At 50.7% G+C, this 12,505-nt stretch overlaps 1 protein-coding gene across 4 annotated transcripts in view; it reads right to left on the bottom strand.

Moving 5' to 3' along the window:
• AADAT (aminoadipate aminotransferase) overlaps nt 1–12,505 on the bottom strand; it is a 1,031,752-nt gene that overhangs the window by 586,286 nt on the left and 432,961 nt on the right. The window lies entirely within an intron of this gene.

The following is a 12,505-nucleotide window of genomic DNA, read 5'->3' as shown; positions in this document are numbered from 1 at the left end:
GTGGGCAGGGCTTAAGCACCTTTTAAAAGATTTTCCTTGGGCAGGGAACAGGGCAGGGAGAGAAGTCCAGATTGGGTAGGAAAAGATTGCCAATCCCAGGAGAGAACATGTTATAGAAAGGTTCAACAGAAAGCAGGAAGTATGGCTTTAGAGGTGGAGGTCAGAGGATAAGGACGACCAAAAGACCAGCAGGAGGAAAGAAGGAGCAGTGGCTTGTGGAGGAGACTGTTTTAACAGGTTAAGCATAGACTCAGCAGTGCATGTTTGTGTAATGAGCGACTACAACAAGGTAGTGGAAGGAGTGAATGTGAAGTGGATGATCTGGGTGAAAAGGGATTTGGGAGTGTAATAGTGGGCGGAGCCGTGAAGTAGTGGGTGGAAAAGGGTACCAGTGGGGGGAGGGGTGGAAGAGTGGGTGGAGGGGTGTATTGTGGAAGGAGTGTAGTAGACATTGGAGGAGAGAGCGGAAGGGAGTAATAAAGGGAAGTGGGGGACTGGTTCTACCAAAGGGTGGAGGAGAGGAGTTAAATATCAAAGGATTGAAGGGAGGAGTACGTGGTGGGAATGGTAGTGAGAGTAGAGGACAGAGGTGAATGGGTGTGATTGAGATGGCATGAGAAAAACAGAGCAAGTGCCCAGCATTATCCCAGCTCGTTTTAAAATACAAACCACCAGATAGAGCAGGGACTGCTAGGAAGTCTGAGGGAGTTAGTGTGCCTGCATTCACGTAAGGCAATGCAGCAAGATCAAAGCTTAGATGGAACAAGTTACTTACCTTTAACTATTGTCTTCCAGCATGGATCTGGCATGGTTTCACATGCTCATGAATATTCCCCATAGTCAGGCTGGGAATCCTCGGTAAGAGAAGACAGTTTCACTTTCACTTACAAAACTGTATTTCTCCCATAAACCAATCATTGTCCTCTGGATCATACTGCCCCAAGCCAATGACGGCCCTCTGCGTAAGCCCCTCCTCTGGCAGGTTTGATAAGTATGTAAACTGGCAGTATGATCAAGAAGAGCCGCAGAGGGGAAGGAGGGATGGTTCACATCTGAATCAATTCCAGACCAATGCTGGAGAACAATAGCTACAGGTAGGTAACTTGTTTCTTCTCCAGCACGGGGTCTGAACTGGAATAACATGCTCATGAATAATGAATACACAGCAGTACAACATTACACAACCAAGGGAGGTGGCAAGGCTCAACAGAAGCAATTCTCTCTTACCTCTGGAACAGACTCCCCTCAAGCGAAAAGGTTGCGTAGCACTGCTTGGCCGACTCAGGGATCCTCCCTGGAATCCCTGTCAACGCAGTCGAACTTCGTGAAGGTGTGCGTGGACCTCCACGTAGCAGCCCTGTAGATGTCCAGCAGGGGCACAACAGCCAGGAACGCCGTCATCACAGCAATCGCTTTAGCGGAACGGACTCTCGGACGGCCGGGCAGAGGTCGGTTCGCCAACCAATGCAGCTGGAGAGCCACCTTCAGATGGAAGTCTTGGACAAAGCCCTCCGTGGTTCACAGGACCAAAGTTAACGAACAGCTGTGAAGTCTTTCGAAAACTCTCTGTGCGTGCCACGTAGAATGCCCTCTCAGTCGGAGATGAAGATTTTGTAAAAAAAAAACAGATAATATCAAAGGTTTGTTGAGGTGGAATTCCAACGTAACCTTCGACAGGAAAGAGGGGTGCGTCCGCAACACCACCCTCGACTCGTCTAAAGTCAGGTATGGCTGTTTGCAGGATAGGGCCTGTATCTCACCCACCCTCTGGGTGGAGTTGATGGCCATGAGGAAAGCCGTTTTTCCACGTGTGGAACTTGAGAGGGGCCGGATGCATAGGATCGAAAGGGGCCCCCCCCATGAGCCTCGTCAGGACCACGTTGAGTTCCCACGCCAGGGCAGGCACGTTCACCGGTGGGACAGATTGAAAAAGTCCTTTGAGAAACTCCTTGACGAGCCGACGAGACCAAAGTGAAGACCTTCCGGGAGACCTGGTGTAGCGGGAGATAGCCGCCAGGTGTACTTTAATCGAGGCATGCGCCAGTCCAGCCTTGGCCAAGGATAGCAAGTACGGAAGAATCTGCGGGGCCGTGACACTCGGGTAATCTTCTGCGACCGGCACCACATAGCAAAATGCTTCCACTTGTGACCTTAGCACTTCAAAGTCGACGGATGCCCTGGCCTGTGTGAGGACCTCCCTGCAGTCCGCTGGCAACTCATATCCTCCAAACCTTATGGGCTGGCAATCCTGATGCAGGATTGTGCCTCCTTCTCTGGTGAGAAGGTCTGGGACCGATGGTAGCTTGACCGTCGGCAATGCCGATAGGCTGAGAAAGTCCGGGTACCAAATCTGCCTCGACCACGCCAGGGTGATGAGTATCATCCTGCACTGACACTATCAGAGTGGGTTGATGACTCACAGCAGGAGAGGCAATGGAGGAAACGTGTACAAGAACATCCCTTCCCATGGGAAGGAGAACGCGTCGCCCCAGGCTCCTCGGCTGATGGAATCTGCTTGGGAACTTCTGGTATTTGTAATTTGCCGCCGTCGCGAACAGGTTGGATCTGGGGCCTACCCCATCTGGCATAAAAATGTGGTCCACTTAGTCCTGCCGAAGTTCCCACCCGTGGCAGGAGCGCAACTCCCTGCTGATGGAGTCCGCAATGGTGTTCTTGACTCCCACTAGGACTCAGGGGTCTGCAACCTGTGGCTCTCCAGATGTTTCGGACTACAACTCCCATGATCTCCTGACATTGACTATGCTGTACAGGCCGGATGGGAATGGTAGTCCAAACACATCTGGGAGCCAAAGGTTGCAGAGCCCTGGGGGGACAAGGAACATGTCTCGTCCGACGGCCCAGCGCCACAGTTCCTGTGCTTCCTTGGAGAGGCCCGGGGAGCAAGTGCCCCCTTGTTTCCTGATGTAGAACATCGTGGTGATGTTGTCTGTGAAGATCCTCACCACCTTGCCCTTCTGAGGGCCCAGAACACTGCCCACAACTCCAGGATGTCGATATGGAGATCCTTCTCCTCAGGCTGCCACAGGCCTGCGGCGTGAAGACATCCGGTGTGGGCTCCCCAGCCTTACAGGGAAGCACCCGTTGTGACCGTCTCCTGGAAAGGAGGGTTCTGAAACCCCGTGCCACAGGCGATGTTGGTATGGTCGCCCCACCACCTTATTGCCCAACAGAAGTCGTCGCCCAGAGTGATCTTGACCGCAAAGTTTCCAGACACCTTCACCCAGCGAACATCCACAAACTCCTGAAGCAGTCGCATCTGTAATCTGCAGAGACTGTTGAGGTAGATGCAGGACGAAATCATGCCGAGCAATGACTTGATGGTCCGCACCGTGGCCGTATTCATCAGCAACAGCGCTGCACCTTCCCATGAATGGCCGCTATCCTAAGGTGATGCGATGCTAGGCAGCACACTGTATCAAGCTTGGCTCCCGGGAACAGCGCATTCTGTGATGGTGTCAAGCAAGACTTTAGATAATTGGAGAATCCCAGATCCGTCAGCAGCTCCACCACCAGCACCCTCCCCTGAGTGGGCCGGATGAGCCAGTCGTCGAGGTACGCATATACGTGAATACCCGGAGACGTAGATGGGCCGCAACCGGTGCCTGGCATTTTCTGAACACTCTGGGGTCCGATTCTAAGCTGAAGGGAAGGGCCTTGTCCCTGCACTACGAAGCGTAGAAACTTGCAGTGCTTCCTGTGAATGGGGACGTGGAAGAAGGCGTCCTCCAGGTCCAAGAAATCCCCTCTTTCCAGTTCACCGAGCACGTGCTGCAACTTGACCATCCCGAATTTCTGAGACATGAGGTACTTATTTAGATGTCGCAGGTCTAGGATGGGCCTTCAGCCTTGCATCTTCTTTCTTACCAAGAAGTATCTGGAGTAGACTCGGAGCCCTGCAGTCACTGGGGAACCAGCTCTATCGACCCTTTTTGCAGGATTGGCCCGTACTTCCTCCAAGAGCTGAGGGGCGTGCTGCTCCTGTTGGGCCACCGGCGGGATCCACAGACACCTGTGCTGAGATTCCAGGGTATGTCCTTGGGTGAGAGAGCACAGCACCCATCTGTCAGTGGTGATCTTTTCCCACTCGCTGACAAACAAAGCTCAGGCTTGTTTCGGCATCCTGCCTTGCTGGCGATGACGCCGACCTCCTCCTCTGTAGGCCTGGGAACGGCCTCTGTGGGCTTCCTCAGTCGAACATCTGGAGGGCTGACGCTAAAAAGAGGAGAAACCTTTCGATAACCTGCCCGAATTTTCTCTGGAAGAACGAAAGGAAGAGCAATGCTGTTGGGGAGTGCCCAGGGCACAGGACGACTCTGTATCCACCTTAATGGACTGTAGTGACTCGTCGACGACCTTTCAGAAAAAAGCTTATCTCTGTCAAAAGGCATGTCCAGAACCTTCGTTTGGACCTCCTGATGGAAATTTGTGGCCTTCATCCAGTCTTGGCGATGAAGGCAGCTGGCGGAACCCAGTGTCGGCAACGTCCAGCACCATTGTGATGGCGTGTTCCGATGCGATCTCTCCCTCCTAGAAGAGGGCGATCACCTCCATCCTCGTCGCCAGGGAGGAACTCCAGAATAGGCCCCAGCTTGTACCACAGCTCCCTGTCGTACCTGGCTAGGATCGCCAGTGCATTGGCCGCCTTGATGGTGGACACAGCAGCATAGTTTACCTTCGTTCCCATGGTGTCCAACTGCTTACCCTTGCTGTCTGACGAGGACGGGTTGGATAACTGCATCCTCGCGGTCGCCGAAACCACCAAATCCGGCGATTGTTGCGACCTCAGGCACTGGTGCCCGTTCTGGTACCCAGTACTTCTTCTCCAGCCTATGTTGCTTGGCTAGAGCCGTGTAAGGATTCTTCAAGAGGGCCAGGCCCCCCTCCCACACGTCATCGAGGAAGGCGACGGCAATGATTGTCTTCCTCTTGGCCTCGCACCTCTGGTACAGGAAACCCTCCTTCCTGGTCTCCTCTGCTCGTAGGCCTTGGCAATCATAGAATGGAATGATCCCACCTCGTCCGGCGGGGACACCCTAGGCTGCGGGGATGTAATCATCGTCATTGTCGTGGTGGCCGTATCAGGCCCCGGAATGTGTTTGCGTATGCTGGGGGGATGGGACCCAGACGCGGGTGTGGAGGCTGATAAGGTGGTGTTGGATGGGGCTTTCTTTTCTTCGTCGGCGGTTCATCAGGGCCTAAGGGACTGTTGGAACAGGCCGTTGTGGCATCCTCTTCTGGATCTCCGACACCAAGGTGTGGAGGGTTGATAGGATAATAATAATAATTTGCCACATATAGCGCTACGAACCCTCAGGTATCTGAGCGCTGCTTATTATTACCCACGGTGTGTGGTGCTCATTTATCGAACTCGGAAGGATGGAAGGCTGAGTTTGGCCCCGCCGGTATTCGTTAGCAGGCTCTGCACGGATGTCAAAGCGAGCACTCTGCTCGCTGTGCCACTTGACCACCCAGGATGTCCAGGGACACATCCCTCAGTGGAACTGGCGCGATCGGAACACTGGGCCCTGCATCACCCTTGTTGTCCTCCTCTATCATGTCCTCGTGGACCGTGTGCAGGGACTCCATATTCTCGTCCTCCATGGATGAAATTACCATGGCTTGCGCCCCGGCCTGGGACTGATCCAGGACCTCCTTGCCCCACCCCCCATTTTTTACACCGTGAGGGGCTGGAACCGGGTTATGAGAGGTTGTCCCCTTCTGCAGAGTGCCGGGAAACCTTGTCAAAGTCACCACGGTGGCTTCTCGCCTCAGAGGGAGGCATACCTTCAGCACTGTGGGGGCTACCCCCTCAGGGTCAGCCCCTTTAGCTTTCGAAAGTGCAGCCGCCACCAGCTCGTCAATGAAGACTTTTCTTGGGTAGCTTGGCCTTCCTCGGCTTCTCAGGCTTCTCCCGCAGCTTAGAGAGGTTTGACAACTTTCTCTTCAAGGAGGAGCTTGATTGCCAGCTGGAAATGGCAGTGGAGGGTGTTGATCATGCCATGCCTGCCGTGGGACCCGCTTCCGCTGTGGCCCCCGAGGACCCGGACTCACGGTGCTTGGCCTTATCTTAGGTCCTCACGGATTAGATGCATTCACAGGACTCAGAAGCCCGCTCCTTGGACCGACCGGCCTTGGGTGAGGCATGCCCCTGCTCGGGGCACAGGGCAGAGGCCTTGGCATTCAGCCACGCCGCCAGTCTACTGCGCCTGTCCTTTGTCATCTTCTTGGAGAATCAGCAACAAATCTCGCAGTCCTCTTCCTTGTGGTCCGGATGAAGACAGTAGAGGCATTGTAGGTGTTTGTCCTCCACCAACACGTATTGGAACCCCGACTTGGTGCAGGGCTTGAAGAGGGATCATCCTTCTTTCCTTTCCATGGTCGGAGGGCGCGAAGTAGGCCCGATTGCCTTCTGGAAACTTTGACGATCTTCGCCCTTGAGGGGCGCTGAACTTCACCGACAATGCATCCCTGCTGTCAGCAGATGGAGAGAAAAGCACACAGGCTCTTTTGGAACAAAAATAGAACCTTTTTCCATGAAAAAACACAAAAAACTTAGAAGTAGCTCGCAGAGCAAAACTCGAGGACTCCCAACACTGAAGTGTGCAGTAAAAATCTGAAGATGGCTGCCAGAGGAGGGGCTTAGGGAGAGGGCTATCATTGGCTGGGGGCAGTATGGCCCAGAAGACAGTAATTGGTTTATGAGAGAAATACAGTTTTGTAAGTGAAAGTGAAACATTTTTCTTTTACCGACTATTCATGAGAATGTGAATCCATGCCAGACCCCATGCTGGTGTTACCGATCGATAGCACTAACTCTGGGTTATGGACACCAGGGTCAGGGAGGAATCCCAAGGGAGGTTGAGATAGCAGGAATGGCTATAGAGGACACAACATCGAAATAAAAACCATTGAACCATCTTTGAGACTCTGTGAAATCTTGTTACGGTAGGCACAGACACCACCCAGGGTTCAATGACCATTGTAGTTCTGCAGATCTGAGGCCATGGATGCCTTCCTAAAATTGAAGGAAGCTTTAGAAAAATAAGGGGCAAAAGTCTGCCTCCAAACCTTTCAACCCAGAGGAGGATGAAATGAGCATGGACTCAAAAGAGACCAAAATATCAAGCGAGAGATCAGTGGATGAATCCAAAATGTCCTAGGATCTGGGGGACGTTCCAATACAGTGACGCACAGGAGAATCTGACAGAACCCCAATTAACCGAACGTGATGGGCAGATCTTTAAACCAGAGGGCCAGATTCACAACATATCTGTTGAATTGACTCCTCCCTCTCAAATCAGAGACTACCTGATGTTCCGCATTCGGAAGCTTCTTAAGAAGGAAGGCAAGAGCAAGATGAGGGCCGAATGACCTTGGCTTCAAATACCATTTGAAGTGACATCTACTGGATACTGACCGGAAAATGCCCACGTTCCTAAGTAAAGCTGGATGGGGCCCCAAGAAATGCATCAAGCATGCATGAAGGCATGTTCAAGGCATGCAGTTTGATTACTTGGGCCGCTTGGAAAAAATCTAGATATGCACATTACGCAGGGAAAGCTGCAGATCCAGTGATGCTGGCCTGATGGGCAACACAAACTTTGCAATAGCCAACGAAAGGAGGAAGGGCGTTTTGATCCACATAAACGCCATGATGGAATAATTGGCTGCCTTTGAGGCAGGGCCAGTAATCAAGGCCTTTTATTTGGAGGAACATTGGTTAAAAGTTTCGGGGGCCTTCACCACCTTAGATAAGGCACAACGTTCAAAAAAGAAGGCCTTTGCTCTGAGGGCTATCTCCAAAGTTATTAGATGAAAGGGGCTCCTCTGCAGCAACTTCAAAGTCGGCAGGGGGTTTCGGGCAGGTAGAAGGGTGCTGCATAACTGGAAGGAATACCAGCATGATTCTTTCTTCCCGACAAGGGGATGTGGCGGTCAATATCCTGCATGGAAGCACCCTCCAATTACAGCTTCCGTATCCACTTGTGTCAGCACACAGACACTCCAGTCCACTGGTTAACCACCCTACTCGCTCACATCTGAAACAATCTGTCAGGAGAGGCATGGGTCAGGCAGACGATCAGGGGTTTCCACCTAGAGGCACTCCGAAGCAAATATTGGTTCCATGCCCCTGTTTCAATCTTTATGCGGTCGACAGCTTATGGCGATAGAGCTTGCAAGAACAGATAGGGGCCAGAGTCCAGATGGACAGGCATCCGATGGGTTTTCCTCAGCAGTATATTTCTAATGCACAGGAAACAAAGTGAGGCTAGTAATACATTTGGCCAGTGTGACAAGGCCAATATGCTGGCCTTGTCAAGAGGGAATGGGAACCCCTTTCAAGCTGTGGTTGGGAGGCCTATTCGAGAGAAATCCAGAGCCAGTCCTACCCCAGATGAGGATGTGGCAGGTGATCCAGCCCCAATTTCTGCCCCATCCCTGAAATGCCAGTCTGTTTCTGTGCAGTTATCATCCAATGCCCGTTAATCAAAATACTGGCAGAGTGTTCTCTTCTAATTTCAGAAATAAGAAGGAACCCAACAATTAACTACAGCAAAGAGAAGCTGCAGCGCCCCACACAGTCCCACATCCTGACGAGAAGGAAAAACACCTGGAAAGACTATCCCTGCAATTACTAGCATACGCACATGTCTTTTTGATGGTGCCACAGAGGCAGGAGCAGGAACTCCTACGTGACCGAACAGTTAGCCTCAAGATGGCCAAAGGAAGTCCCTAAAGTGACCCCTAAACTACCAGATACTTAATCAAGGAGCACTTAACTTGAGGGGAGGCAACCAAGGACTCCCTAACACAAAATTGGACAATATGTAACACAGGTCGCCATTGCTGTCTCACGGCGGTCCCGCACACAGAAGAGGGTCAGGGCTTACGCCGCCATTCAAAACTTTCCTTGTCTGTAAAACCTCCCCGGCAGCGAGGAAAGGGCCCAATTGGCTAGGGACAAAATGCCAATAGAGATAGGGAGGGGGATAAGAAAGCCCCCAGGAAACAGGAAGGTATGGGTGGTTTGGGTGAGGTCAGAGGAGGTGAAGGTGGCAGACCAAGAGACCAGTAGAAGGAAGGATGATGGAGTGGATGGTGGAGGTGTCCTTTGAAGTAGGTGAGGCGTTGGATAGTGAGTGCAAGCGGTACTGTGCTCTGAGCATGCAAAGAGTAATGGGTGTGGTTAAGTGTAATAGTGGAAGGAGTGACTGTGAAGTGTTAGTGTGTGAGTGAAAGGTGGATGTCCGAGTAGGAGGTAGGTGGAGGAGGGAGTAGCAGTGTGGAGGAGGGAGTAATAGTGTGGAGGGGAAGTAGTAGTTGTAGTGTGGAGGAGAGAGGGAGTAGTAGTGTGGAGGAGAGAGGGAGTAGTAGTGTGGAAGAGAGAGGGAGTAGTAGTGTGGAAGAGAGAGGGAGTAGTAGTGTGGAGGAGAGAGGGAGTAGTAGTGTGGAGGAGAGAGGGAGTAGTAGTGTGGAGGAGGGTGGGAGTAGTAGTGTGGAGGAGGGTGGGAGTAGTAGTGTGGAGGAGGGAAGGAGTAGGAATGTGGATGAGGGAGTAGAAATGTGGATGAGGGAGTAGAAATGTGGATGAGTGAGGGAGTAGAAATGTGGATGAGGGAGGAGCAGTAGTGTGGCAGATGGAGGAGCAGTGGAGGATCGAGGAAAAGTAGAGTGGAGGAGGATATAGTAACTTTGAAGGGTGCAGGTGAGACTTTTGAAGGAATGAAAGACAAGAGAAAAATGTAAGAAGTAGAGTGAGAGGCGGCGGTTTAAAGAAGGAGAGTAGTGAGAGGAAGGCATGGGTGTGATAGAAAAAAGACCATGTCCGAAAAAGTGTCTGAAAGGCACATTCCAATACCCCTATAGAATTACTAACGATTGCATAGGGACAATTTAGGAAGTCCCTGAGGGTTTATAGATTGAAAAGGCAAACCGCCTTTAGGTCTTCATCTCCAACGAAAGTCAGACTTTGAACAATAGGGGGGTCAATAATCAGTATTAATTCATCAGGGGTTTTGGGACACCTAGGTTAGGGTGGGAGGGAGAGAGGGAGAGAAGAATAGAAGGAGTCTCCATCTCTCAAACTCGCTCAGTACAAAGTGCACAACTAAAATAGAAAGATTTGCATATTGCTGGCAAAGGGCCACTGTTCGATCAAGGAATTAGCACCGGTGAACTGCCTCTTGATGACCTTTATTCATACTACATTTCCAGGCCTTTTACGTTATCAGGCTTTACAATGTCTCAAGAACTCAGAGGAGACCAGCCTCATTCACAGGTGCAACACAAAGGAGGTGATGCTGGAAGGTTTGGAATTAATCCTAACCTCTGGCATTGCTCTTGGCAACCCTCCAGACCATTGTACTTCCGCCTGACAAACCATTAGAGAAGGGGAAAGACCACATGCAAATAAGGCTTGAACTGACCCCAAAAGGGACAGTCCAGCCTGAACTGCTAGGTTACATCTGCAAGAGACCACAAACATCCCCAAACATGTTTTGGCTTCATTAGGCATCAGTGAGGAGTAGCTTGGATCTCTAGGCCCAGCAGGCTACGGACCCATGGCTGGGCATACACCAGGTGTAGCCCTCTCGTAGCATACCCCAGTGGAACAGGCTTGGTAGTTAGAACGCATGCGCTTTCAAATGGCAGGACAATATTCAGCATGGTGCCAGACCTAATTATACAGTCAGACACAAGCAGGATGGGCTGGCGAGCCAGGTGCGGGTCAGTGACGACCAGAGGGAGATGGTCTCTGGAAGAACGGCCCTACATATAATCTCTTGGAGCTCTTAGCTGGCTCTTATGTAATCAAAGCATTCAATGACAGGGCAGCAGATTGCATTCAGTTAAAATTGCATTCAGTTAAAGATCAACATCTTAGCAGTCTGTTGTGCCCTTCATCTTGCAGGCATGCAGTCCAGGCTCCTTAGTTAATGACCTATGACACTATTGTCTGTAGGGACAGATCACTTACAGTGGAACATATTCCGTGTCTGTCCGAAGCAGTGGCTGTCTGGAACCATCAGAGTTGTCATAATTGGATACTCGACCCAAAAGATGGTCAGAGCTTGGATCATAATTGGGGCCTACATCAATCAGACCTCTTCTCTCACAAGAATACTCAACTTTCTTGCTTCTTCAGCAATGTACCCATTCCTGAACAAATTGGATAGGGGAGACAGCATGCCTTTCCCACCCATTCTTGATCATAGCGAGGATGCTAGCAAAAGCCAGGAGAGCAATCAAATCCAGTAGCTGTTGTTCCCCTCTGAGCTACTCAAACATGGTTTCCAGTTCTGCTGGAATGTTCTCCAGATGTTTCAGTCTATCTATACCATAAGGAACATGTGATGAATCAGATGGGCAACACCCACCGCAACACATTGAATACTCTCAGATGCTAGCGGTGTGGCAGATTTCGGGCTTAGACACAGAACTCCTGGGCTTTTGGGGATGGCTCAAGAGCTCATTAGAAACTGCTGTGCTCTCACCACTACACAGATTTCCAAAGCGGCTTGGACAGGGGCGGTGTGGAGATCCATTTCAACCCCGGTAACAGAGGTGTATTTCCGTGCATTGTAGGCAGAGCAGAGTCTTTCAGGCTGGGCCCATCTATAGAGCAGCCATTTCAGGCAGTGATGTGGAAGTAGAGGGATTTCTGGTAGAGGAACACCCTCTGGTAAAAATAGTAATGAAAGACCCCAAGATTTCAGGGCCACATGTTTCTCGATAGGGTGGGAACTCGGGTGAATGAAAAGAGTGTATTTTAAGGGTACACTGATGAATGAAAGATTATGAATTGTGTATGGCTGCACGAGTAAATGGTATATGGGTGTGTGCATTTTGGGTGTGAGCCGGGGAGCTGTCCTCTAATGGAGGGGGAGAGGGGTCGGTTTGTTAATGTTTCATGACTTTTACTGGGCATCAAATGATATATGATATGATAGGTTATTTATAATGCACTTAATACCCAGAGGTTTCTAATTGCTGACCCAGGGATCGAGCCTGTGGTGCTCTGTGTAGTCTTGCTTCCAAGGCGAGCACGTAGCCCACTGAGCTATCCTCCCGAGACAGATGTAAAGCAAACATAAAATCACACTGCAGGACTGGCCTACATTGCTGCAGTCAGTCTGGTTCCATTGTCTTACTCTGGCATGGCATTCTTACTGGGCAGCAATTAAAGCACATATGATATTTTATTACGTGGCTAGGATGGCCTACATTGGTGCAGCTAGAGAGGATATATTTTCCAACTGCTGTATGTCATTTTTTACTGTCAAAGCCAACAGAAGTATATTCTTACATGGTAATACTTGCATATATTGGTGCAGCCTGCATTGACATGTATTGGAACAGCCAGCATGAAAAGTATGTTTATACTTCCATATATTGAGGGCAAAGGCATCATGGAAATGCGTTGGAAAATGCTCCTGTAAACTGTTGGTGACTTGCAACTATTGGATTCTTTCATGTTATTCTA

Source organism: Ambystoma mexicanum, chromosome 6q (assembly GCF_040938575.1).
Source record: "Ambystoma mexicanum isolate Mex_15411 chromosome 6q, UKY_AmexF1_1, whole genome shotgun sequence".
NCBI classification, from domain to species: domain Eukaryota; kingdom Metazoa; phylum Chordata; class Amphibia; order Caudata; family Ambystomatidae; genus Ambystoma; species Ambystoma mexicanum.
This window is presented reverse-complemented; position numbering and strand designations above follow the sequence as displayed.